This window comes from Schistocerca americana, chromosome 2, assembly GCF_021461395.2.
Source record: "Schistocerca americana isolate TAMUIC-IGC-003095 chromosome 2, iqSchAmer2.1, whole genome shotgun sequence".
Lineage (NCBI taxonomy): Eukaryota > Metazoa > Arthropoda > Insecta > Orthoptera > Acrididae > Schistocerca > Schistocerca americana.
Genome location: NC_060120.1, coordinates 175,973,855 through 175,986,391, shown reverse-complemented (window position 1 = coordinate 175,986,391; position 12,537 = coordinate 175,973,855). Strand labels below are relative to the sequence as shown.

Here is a 12,537-nt window from a genome sequence, read left to right as displayed (position 1 = left end):
TGGAGAAGCAAACATATGAAAAAGCTTGAGTAAATCCGAGAGGCTTGCACGGGTAGCGCACTGCCCACTACAGGCAGGAATCTGAGTTCGAGTCCCGCCCAACACAAATCTTTTCCACAAATGTTCACTATTACGTGCCATGTTCATTGAGAACGTAGCTAGATAACTGTCTCAGACGAACAATAGCACAGAATACCTAACAATCATATACAACCGTTCGCTCGACGAAAGATCCGTACCCAAAGAGTGGAAAGTTGCACAGGTCACACCAATATTCAAGAAAGGTAGTAGGAGTAATCCACTAAATTACAGGACCATATCGCTAACGTCGATATGTAGCAGGATTTTAGAACATATATTGTGTTCGAACATAATGAATTACCTCGAAGAAAACGGTCTATTGACACACAGTCAACATGGGTTTAGAAAACTTCGTTATTGTGAAACACATCTAGCTCTCTATTTACACAAAGTGTTGAGTGCTATTGACAAGGGATTTCAGATCGATTCCGTATTTCTGGATATCCGGAAGGCTTTTGACACTGTACCACACAAGCACCGAGCGAGGTGGCGCAGTGGTTAGCACACTGGACTCGCATTCGGGAGGACGACAGTTCAATCCCGTCTCCGGCCATCCTGATTTAGGTTTTCCGTGATTTCCCTAAATCGTTTCAGGCAAATGCTGGGATGGTTCCTTTGAAAGGGCACGGCCAATTTCCTTCCCAATCCTTCCCTAACCCGAGCTTGCGCTCCGTCTCTAATGACCTCGTTGTCGACGGGACGTTAAAAACTAACTACCACCACCACCACACAAGCGGCTCGTAGTGAAATTGCGTGCTTATGGAATATCGTCTCAGTTATGTGACTGGATTTGTGATTTCCTGCCAGAGAGGTCACAGTTCGTAGTAATTGACGGAAAGTCATCGAGTAAAACAGAAGTGATTTCTGGCGTTTCCCAAGGTAGTGTTATAGACCCTTTGCTGTTCTTTATCTACATAATCGATTTGGGAGACAATCTGAGCAGCCGTCTTCGGTTGTTTGTAGATGACGCTGTCGTTTATCGACTAACAAAGTCATCAGAAGATCAAAACAAAATGCAAAACTATTTAGAAGAAATATCTGAATGGCGCGAAAAGTGGCAAGTGACCTTAAATAACGAATAGTGTTAGGTCATTCTCATGAGTGCTAAAAGGAACTCGTTAAACTTCGGTTACACAATAAACCAGTCTAATCTAAAAGCCGTAAATTCAAATAAATACCTAGGTATTACAATTACGAACAACTTAAATTGGAAGGAACACATGTTGTGGGGAAGGCTAACCAAAGACTGCGTTTTATTGACAGGACACTTAGCAAATGTAACAGACCTACTAAAGAGACTGCTTGCACTTAGCTTATCCGTCCTCTTTTAGCATACTGCTGCGCGGTGTGGGATCCTTACCAAAAAGTACTGACGGAGTACATCGAAAAAGTTCAAAGAAAGGCAGCACGTTTTGTACTATCGCGAAATGTGGGAGAGAGTGTCACAGAAATAATACAGGATTTGGGATGGACATCATTAAAAGACAGGGGTTTTTCGTTGCGACGGAATCTTCTCACGAAATTCCAATCACCATCTTTCTCCTCCGAATGCGAAAATATTTTGTTGACATCGACTTACGTAGGGAGGAACGATCTCCAAGATAAAATAAGGGAAATCAGAGCTCGTACGGGAAGATATAGGCGTTCATTCTTTCCGCGTCCTATACGAGATTGGAATAATAGAGAATTGTGAAGGTGGGTCGATGAACCCTCTGCCAGGCACTTAAATGTGGTTTGCAGTGTATCCACATAGATGTAAATGTAGATGTAAAATCCGATAACTAACTACCTGGGAAATTTGCTTGGTTTATCGGTGTCTGAAAAAAGGGAAACTGGACTTCCACATTACTAAGGTACAGTTTGTCGTAGCGTATTAGTGCTCGGCTCTTCCTCTACTTTGAACTGTATCCTTAAGCCTACTTTACAACGGCAAGTTCCTGATCAAAATCGACTACTCGTGATGGGTGCCCGCAACACACCAGCGCGTGAATCGTCCGGCAAACAAGTCGCAAATGGATCAGCGAAGTGCTGCGCATGTGCAGGAACAATGGGTCATGACCTCGCCTGCTGACATAGGAAATTATAATCAGTTATCGCCGCGCCTGGTCGTATTATAGTACTGGATTTTGTGCATGTGCTTGAAACTTTATATAACTGATAGGCATTTGTTCGTGAGATTAGATTAGATTAGATTAGTACTTGTTCCATAGATCGTGAATACGACACTTCGTAATGATGTGGAACGTGTCAGGTTAATAAAAGGTGTCTATACAAGATATTACATTACACAGAATATTACATGACGCTTAATATTTTTTTGGGGGGGGGGGGGGGGAGGGTTGGGGAAATTACCCACTTACTATATCCAAAAATTCATCTAATGAGTAGAAGGAGTTGCCATTCAGAAATTCCTTTAATTTCCTTTTAAATGCTATATGGCCCTATCTGTCAGACTTTTGATGTTATTAAGTAAGTGACCAAAGACTTTTGTGGCAGCATAATTTACCCCCTTCTGAGCGAAAGTTAGATTTAACCTTGAGTACTGATGATCATCCTTTCTCCTAGTGTTGTAGCCATGTACACTGCTTTTACTTTTGAGTTCGTTCAGATTGTTAATAACAAATTTCATAAGTGAATATGCAGTATATATTGGGAGGTTACAGTGAAGATCCCTAGCTCTTTAAATAAGTGTCTGCAGGATAATCTTGGATGAGCTCCAGCAGTTATTCTGATTACACGCTTTTGTGCAATGAACACTCTTTTACTCAATGATGAGTTACCCCAGAATGTGATGCCATACGAAAACATTGAAACCGTTGCGTGAGGACTTGATTCTTTATCCTATGAATGTTCTCCTGTGAGACAGGCCTAATATCTGAAAGCAAAATCTTATTTAGATGTTATAATACATTGCATGACAAGGAAAAGTGAAGCACCCAGAATACATGGTCAGATGTTATTGTACCTTCCTACACCTAGACACCATTGACTGGTAGTACCGAGCGAGGTGGCGCAGTGGTTACACACTGGACTCGCATTCGGAAGGACGACGGTTCAATCCCGCGTCCGGCCATCCTGACTTAGGTTTTCCGTGATTTCCCTAAATCGCTCCAGGCAAATGCCGGGATGGTTCCTCTGAAAGGGCACGGCCGACTTCCTTCCCCATCCTTCCCTAATCCGATGAGACCGATGACCACGCTGTCTGGTCTCCTTCCCCAAACCAACCAACCAACAATTGACTGGTACTTAAGCGATTAGTGTTGCATTCCTCTGCAACAGGTAGAACGGCCACCAGAGTGCACTAGTGTTGTTCGTGTTTAATGTTGTTGGCATGACGAGGAGGGATACGAAGGGCGTGAGCAGTGCCAGATGTTGAATGATCGACCGAGCGAGGTGGCGCGGTGGTTAGCACACTGAAGTCGCATTCGGGAGGACGACGGCTCAAACCCACGCCCGGCCATCCTGATTTTAGATTTTCTGTGATTTCCCTAATTCTCTTCGGGCAAATGCCGGAATGGTTCCTTTGAAAGGGCACGGCTGATTTCTGTCCCCACCCTTCCCTAATCCGACGGCACCACTGACCTCGCTGTTTGGTCCCCTCCCCCAAATCAACCAACTAACGAACCATTACTGTGAGGTAGGCCGGCGTGGCAGAGCGGTTCTAGACGCTTCAGTCTGGAACCGCACGACCGCAACGGTCGCAGGTTCGAATCCTGCCTCGGGCATGGATGTGTGTGATGCCCTTAGGTTAGTTAGGTTTAAGTAGTTCTAAGTTCTAGGGGACTGATGACCTCAGCTGTTAAGTCCCATAATGCTCAGAGTCATTTGAACCATTACTGTGAAGGCCACGGAGAGTCCGAGACAGTGTTATAAGCACCAGACAGAATGGAAAGAGTGCTTATTGTAGGTCTCCATTTAGCCAGCTGGTCGATCCATACAATATCCAGATTTGTGGGGCATTCGAATGCGACAGTGGTCCGATGTTTGAATAATAATATATTAAACCATGCAGTCCAACATTTAAAAATATTCTTTATTTATTTATTATAATAAATAAATATTCTTTATGTGTATTTTTATTTTAATTATTGATTTATTTATGGGTTTTAGTTGGTTTAGCTTAGTTCCTTATTTTCTTTTATCTTTACTCTCCTGATAAGATGGAAAATATAAATATTTCGTTGTAAATACCACAGGAGAGCAAGAGATGTATTCCGCAGCGGCGATCTCGCGGAAATTCCTCGTCGTTATCTGCTCCACCCGAAATCTCTAAAACCTTTACTTGCTTCGCAGATCGTTCGGCACAACTGTGTGCCATGTTGTTTAATGAGTCTGGATGATAGGTCATAACAATTTAGCAAGTTTAAGTTTAATAATTCGGAGATAATCTCTTGACAGATTCTGACTGTGGAAAATGCAGGTTCGCACTGTCGTTCCAAACTTCACCTCCGGGCGATCTACGTCTCTTAATATCTGTACCGTGATAATTGACTACTTTCGGTATGGAGATATACACACCTTGAATACTTGATGTTAGTTATTGGATTTTATTTTGTGCAAAAAATTATTTGAACATTTACTATATACCGTAGTGGCGCCTCACAACAATACAATATCTCTCCTCCTCTCACACGTACGATCTCTCCATTTTCTTCACAAAGATTCCCTCCAACAAAATCTTTGGTTCGGTAAGACACAGAGATGCGTTTGTAGCACGGGACGTCCGATTCTCGCGGCCGGTATATGCCGTTCACCACAATATCAATTCGTCGCACCCTAATTACCTAATTCTCGCATCGTTACCGTCGCTCGCGCACGCCAACGCCACGAGCCACTAGTGCAGATGCAAGCTAAGCAAGCAAGCTAGGCAAATTGTCGATGTTATTTTCCGAGTAGTGCTAGGCGAGTCTTCCGGACAGCCGGAATAGGGACTGATAGTTAGGGAAAATAGTAAGTCAGGGCCCCGTTCACGTCGGCCAGCCCGCGCTTACTGAGGCAAAGGCATAGAATCAGGGCAAGAGATAGAACCCGCGAGTAGGATTATAAACACAAGACAGAAAGGCCACACAAAAACCCAACATGTCGAAGCAAACTGAAAGGCCAAGACAGAAACGGAAGCAAAACAAACAAACGGACACGGAACCACCAAGCCTCATGACTAAACAGCCGGAAAATCACACGAACGAAAACACCGAAGAACAACACCAACACCCGCACACAAATGATACCACAGGGGAACCATACCAGCACACAAACCAAATTGCGGAAGAGCCGCACCAGCCCCCTCTTACTGAGGAAACGCTGGACCCCAGTCAATCCCTCATCAGCGTAATTATAAAAGGCAATGAACACGACGGTTACTTCACAAAAGTAAAATCGAGAAGGAAAAGTCATACGAGCGACACCTCGTCGGATGAGAAAGAACTGCCAATCACCCATGCCCAGAAATACGCAGTGAGACTGACAGACCTTGAGAAAGAGGAAACTACAAAGTCTCTGTACACAAAACTAAAGCAAGTCAATCTCGCCGCGGAAATCTTGGACATAAAACTTAACAGAAACGGGAGCGCTGTCCTAGTAAGCCGAAATCCAAATCTCGAAGAACTCACAATCAAAAAGCTCAAAACACACTGTAGGCCCGAAATGAGAATACAGTCAATCAAGCCCTCCGAAATAAACCAAGAATCAACAAGACCAAAGTCTTTCTCACCAAGCCTAAGTGTCGTGATCACTAAAGTTGACTTCGATGTGACAGAAGGCGACGTAGAAGAGGCGCTTAGAGAAATAAATCTAAAATTCGAAAGAGTGGTCAGAATCCGTTCCAGGGCGACAGGAAACCCAATCGCAAAAATGCGAGTGATCACCCGTGACCAAGCAACGGTGGATTCGCTTCTAGCAAACAACCTCAAAATGCACTGCAAGGTCCACGAGGTAGAGACATCAAATCTCCCCCCTCCCCAACCAGCGCAATGCGCCAAGTGCCACAGTTATGAACACATAACCAGCAACTGCAAAAAAACACCTGTCTGCAGTAAATGCGCCGTCAGCATTTTAGCAGTAGCTGCACCGCAAAAGACTCCACACCAAAATGTCAAGGCTGCGGAGGAGAACACGTTGCAAACGACGTTAGATGTCCGCTGAGACCAAAGGAACCTGCATCATTTGAAACCACCGCCCCAGTCCGCTGCATCAACACTCCAGCTGAAAAAGAGGCAAATTCCGACGACGAGAAATACGTACAGATTAACGACCTCCTTAGAGCTGTCACCACTGCTCTCATCAACATACTACCTGAGCGAAAGGGCAAAGTTGAAACAGCCATAAACGACATAGCCAAGAAATTCTTCAACAGAAAAATTGCAGTCACACAAAGCTGGAGCTCTTTGCACATACATATAAGTGACAAGCCAACAGAATATCATTCCTCAATCGCGCCACCAAAGTTAACGCCCCAAAGACACGCCCAGTCGCAACCTCGTGAAACGACTTTGAAGATACCCCCTGCACAATCAGACGAAAGTGCAGCACCGGCAGTCGCCCAAACAGACGGAAAACAGTAGAAAAGCAACACAGTTCCCCCCCCCCCCCAAAAAAAAAAGACCCCGCAGTTTCAACGGGGACAAAATGGCTACCAAGGATAGAGAAGACACTACCGAAGGCTCCGTCATTGCCTTCGTTAACTCAAATGGGATAAGAACAAAAAAGAAACTCATTGAACACCTAATTGAAAGTGAAAACATCAGTCTGCTAGGAATAGCAGAAACGAAGGCAACTGACATCCCAATAGACATCAAAAACTTCACCTGCCACAGGTTTGACAACCCGCAAACTGGAAGACACAGGAATGGAGGAGTAGCTGTTCTACACAACAAAGATTTCCCAGCCACTCGGATAGATATCCCAGAAACATTTGAAAACATACAGGCTGCTATACTCAGAACCCAAACAAAAACCAGGAAAACGGTCTATATAACAACAATGTACACCCCACCAAAAGCAAACATCAGAGAAGATTTCATCAGATACCTCGCAAGCCTAGGCACAAACATTATCATGGGCGATTTTAACGCACGTTCAACCATGTTCGGGGATACAGATACCAACATAAAAGGCAGAACATTGGAAAAACTCTTTGAAACAAGTAACATCCAAAGAGTGGACAATAGGCAACCAACCTTTATCAATCACAGAGGATCCTCCATCCCTGACCATATTCTTTTCACTACCTCAATTGAAAAACAAATAACCACCCATTGGGTTGGAAACAGTATAACAAGCGACCATCTTCCTATTCTAATAAGAACAACCTTATTCAATGCCACAAAGATTCACACAGACACAAAAATAATTTACGACATCAAAAACATGGATGTCAAAAAATACCAGCAAAGACTAGAAACAAACTTACCAGGAACTGAACCCATTATCACAGCAGATGAACTAAACGAATATAACAAAATCGTAATAGCCGCAATAACACAAGCGGAAAGAGACACTGCACCTACAAAAAGGATTAAACCAGGCCTCAGCAGAATCCCAGAACATATACTACCACCATCAAATTCAAGAGAAGAACATACAGAACATACAGACATCAAATTAAAGAGAAGAACATACAGACAAATGAAACGAAGTCAAGGAGACGAACATAGAATAGAATTGAACAGGCTTAACAATCTAGTCAAGAGGCAGCTGGCGGAAATCAGAGCCCAAAATTGGGAAAGAACGTGTCAATTCTTAGACCATAAACAATCAACAAGATTGTGGAACACCTTCAAACGAATTACTGGCGCTAAAACAAGAAACGACCCACCACTTGAAAACGAAGGAAATATAATCACAGACAGTCAGGAAAAAGCGGAAATTTTCAGAAAAGTCCTTATGGACACACATCAAATACCAGAAGACCTACTCTTCAACTTCTCTCACAAAAATGAAGTCGACAAACAAATAGAAAACATAATAGCGGCCCCAGAGGTACTCGATAAAGAACAGACCTCACTCCTTCAAGAAATAACAGACGAAGAAATAGAACTAGCGTTAAATTAAGGCAAAAACTCCGCCCCCGGCCTGGACGGGATAACCAGACAACACTTAACACTGGCACCAAAGAAAGCCCTAGCCACATCACTCCACTGTCTTTTCAATGCTGCACTAAATCTTAGACAAATTCCGACACAATGGAAAACAGCAAAAATAATTATGATCCCTAAACCTGGGAAACCAGTCAACAAACCGACATCCTACAGGCCAATCACCTTATTACCCGTAATAGGAAAATGCTTCGAAAGCATCCTACAAAACCGCCTACAACACCATACGGAGAAACAAAATATAATACCGAACATTCAAGCTGGCTTTAGGAAACAACACTCTACGATAGAGCCAATCCTGAGGCTAGTCAACCATGTAACAAAAGCCATCAATAGATTAGACTGTGCATCAGCCCTCTATCTTGACATCGAAAGGGCATTCGATAGTGTGTGGCATAATGGCCTATTCCACAAGCTAATAGACTTTGGCGTACCCAGACAACTAGTCCAGCTTATCAAGACCATCCTAAACAATAGACCATCAGCAGTTTCAGTAGAAGGCAAATTTTCAAATACTTTCTCACCAGAAGCCGGTGTACCACAGGGGGCCGTACTATCACCGCTGCTATACAGCATATACACAGCAGACATACCTCGCCCTAACCACTGGAATGAAGGCCTTGCACTACATGCTGACGACACAGTATATTGGTTTCACGAGAGAACAACGGAAGAACTGCAACTCACAAACACCACATACCTAAAAAGGCTAGAAGAATGGCTCAGCCAATGGCTAATTAAACCAAATGCCCTTAAAAGCCAGCTGCTGGTTTTCAGACACCGAAATTACACTCAAAACCGGCAACAAAAACCAGAAGATGTCAGACTACAGTTATGGGGACAAGAAATAAAAGCAACAAAAAACGCAAACTATTTAGGCCTCATTATGGACTCCACCCTCTCATGGAAACCACACATTGATAAGGTGATTACAAAAGCCAGGAGGAGAGAAGGACTCCTTAAGCTGATCAAAGGCAGATTCAACGGAGCCCCAAACGACACACTAGTATATACATATAAGTCACTCATCAGACCAGTACTAGAATACGCAGCACCAGTATGGATAGCAAACGCATACCAAACCGATAGGATACTAAGTACAGAGAGGCGCATCCTAAGACTAGCCACAAGATCTGGCACCTATACAAGAAACAGTGAAGTCTATGACACAGCAAAAATCACAACGCTAAAAAGTCGACTTATCAAACTGGCAAGCAAGATTGGCCTCAACAGACTGCACTCCAGCACATTGACAACTGAGCTGCTACAAGAAAACATCATCACTTTCGACTTCCCCAAATATCAATATAAATATCCGACACATACCCTAATACAATGCGTTAGACACACACAAGAAGATTTTGACGAACTTAACTTACAGACAGGACCAGAAGATAATATTGGGCACTTACTAGGAGAAGACTAAATTAGAATTAAAGAAGAGATGAAGAAGACAATCTAAACTGAAACCAATAATCCCAGGTGAGGTTTTAGAGGGGTTTCCCTTACCTGTAACGCAAATGCCGGGATTATAAAACCACCCCCTCAGAGAGACAGAAAGAAAGAGCATATATAAAGTATATGTAACATAAGGAAGTATGAATCAAATGAATCGATCATCATCTTCTCCCAAATTACAAATAAATGGAGCCCCAACAGCACAAATATCCCACGGCTGAAAAGAGCAAAGCTCTAACACCAGCCCGCTCTCTCTCATGAGAGAGAATGAAAGATGCAAAAAAAAAAAAAAAAAAAAAAAAAAAAAAAAAAAAAAAAAAAAAAAAAAAAAAAAAATCCTGTGTCGTCATGTGTTCTCTCTCACGCGACAACATCGTGATGTTGCTAGTTTTCAACAGGACAATGCTCATCCACACACTGCACGTATGTCTGTGAACTGTCGGGCTTATGCTGAGCCACTCCAACGGCCAGTAAGATCATTATGCCTGTCTCTGATAGAACCTGTGTGGGACTGGCTCAACATCAACTCAGCGCTAGTGCCAGTATCCAAGATATCGATGACCGGGTACAACAACTGTCTACCAGTTTGCCTCAGGAATGTATACAATGGCTATATGGCATCCATCCCAACTGCATCAGTGCATGCATCCAGGCCAGAGAGTTTGCAACGACATATCGGTAAGTGGGGTCATACTGCCAAGTTCTCTGTGAATCTGACTCGAGTTTGTAATCACTGAAGTAACATTATGTGATCTATCAACCCACGAAGTTCCTTATGATTTGCTCCTCCACTTCTGGGAGCTTCACATTTTTTGTCACGCACTGTATCTGGACAGACAAAAAGCGGACATTGCACATAAATATGAACGTAAGTACGTTTTTTTTTTAAATTAATAGTGTTTTAGCATTTAATAACTCCGCTCTCGTGAAGGAGCAAAACAGTTTTAGGTGTTATTTGTCATTTAGAATGAAAACAGCACACAAAGATTAAAATAAAAAAGCAACTATACTTTCTCGAGCAAATAAATTTACAAGTTTTGAAGTGCTTGGACGACACAATTACTGTTTTTTTTCAAATCCTCAGCAGAACAGAAAGTTTACTGGATGGTCTGTGTCGCGAATATCCACTATGAATTTCGCCCGTGTGAAACGAGCAGCAGGCTATGAAAAGCTTGATCAAAATGGATCGGTTCAAAAATGGTTCAAATGGCTCTGAGCACTATGGGACTTAACAGCTGTGGTCATCAGTCCCCTAGAACTTAGAACTACTCAAACCTAACGAACCTAAGGACATCACACACATCCATGCCCGAGGCAGGATTCGAACCTGCGCCGTAGCAGTCGCACGGTTCCGGACTGCGCGCCTAGAACCGCGAGACCACCGCGGCCGGCCAAAATGGATCGGATTAGTGACAGTGGAGGAACAGTTTACTGCCGATATGATATTGCACTGCACCGGAAGGCAAAATGGACAGATCTCTTGGTTTGCCTCCCGGAAAACAATGTGCATAAATGTTTTGGCCAAGGTGAAAAACGAATGCGGATGTGTGTGCTCTTGAATACGTCACATTTTGAAGGCGAACAGCACTAACGTGACGTAAGTTAGAAACCGGCAGTAATCAGTTTCCTTCTTACATGTTCGGTCTCGTAAATGACATTTTATGGGAATACACAACAACAAGCCAGTATTAAACCGTTCATCCGCTGCCACTGAATTGATTGAGTCTGGTGAAACTTGTCACAGCTCAAGAATGGTGTTCCGTAAGCTAGGACAAATAATTTCCATAGTAATGAGAGCAGACACAATACTTTTTGTAAGGCTCATGTGGTTCGTTTACCTAGCGCTTGCATCTCAGATTTGACTGTGATAAGTTCCAATAACGAAAATCTAGTTTGGAACGGTACTGAAAGAGCTGAGACCAAAGAAAGATACAGGTCCATATGAGTCATCATCTAAGCTCTAGCGCAATTACGTAGAAAAATTGAAATATTGTTTTAAAAAATATATAAACTGTTGTTAGCATTACCATGCTCTTGCAGATGATTTTTTTTAGAAAGTAAGAAAATATTCAGTCATAAAAAAGGGAATACAACAGATCTCTGCCCCTCAACACAAATAAATATGGTCTAATGCTCGCAAATAGATGGAAAGATACGGTATCACTTGACTACTCGTTAGATCAGTCAGTGGAATGAGCCAAAACTGTCAGGTAGGCTAACTGAGGTCTTTTAAGAAATATGCCCTAAACCTTACAAGAAATATTGCAAGCGAAATCCCCGTTCTAAACCAGGAGGTTTAGAACAGTGTTACTCAACACATTTAAATAACGTAAGAATCTTGGTACTTCTGCATTTAGATAGATCACATTAGAGTAAAGCAGATACAGGGTGTTTCAAAAATGACCGGTATATTTGAAACGGCAATAAAAACTAAACGAGCAGCGATAGAAATACACCGTTTGTTGCAATATGCTTGGGACAACAGTACATTTTCAGGCGGACAAACTTTCGAAATTACAGTAGTTACAATTTTCAACAACAGATGGCGCTGCAAGTGATGTGAAAGATATAGAAGACAACGCAGTCTGTGGGTGCGCCATTCTGTACGTCGTCTTTCTGCTGTAAGCGTGTGCTGTTCACAACGTGCAAGTGTGCTGTAGACAACATGGTTTATTCCTTAGAACAGAGGATTTTTCTGGTGTTGGAATTCCACCGCCTAGAACACAGTGTTGTTGCAACAAGACGAAGTTTTCAATGGAGGTTTAATGTAACCAAAGGACCGAAAAGCGATACAATAAAGGATCTGTTTGAAAAATTTCAACGGACTGGGAACGTGACGGATGAACGTACTGGAAAGGTGGGGCGACCGCGTACGGCAACCACAGAGGGCAACGCGCAGCTAGTG

At 42.9% G+C, this 12,537-nt stretch overlaps 1 protein-coding gene across 2 annotated transcripts in view; it reads right to left on the bottom strand.

Moving 5' to 3' along the window:
• LOC124588910 (esterase FE4-like) overlaps positions 1-12,537 on the bottom strand; it is a 292,280-nt gene that overhangs the window by 139,846 nt on the left and 139,897 nt on the right. The window lies entirely within an intron of this gene.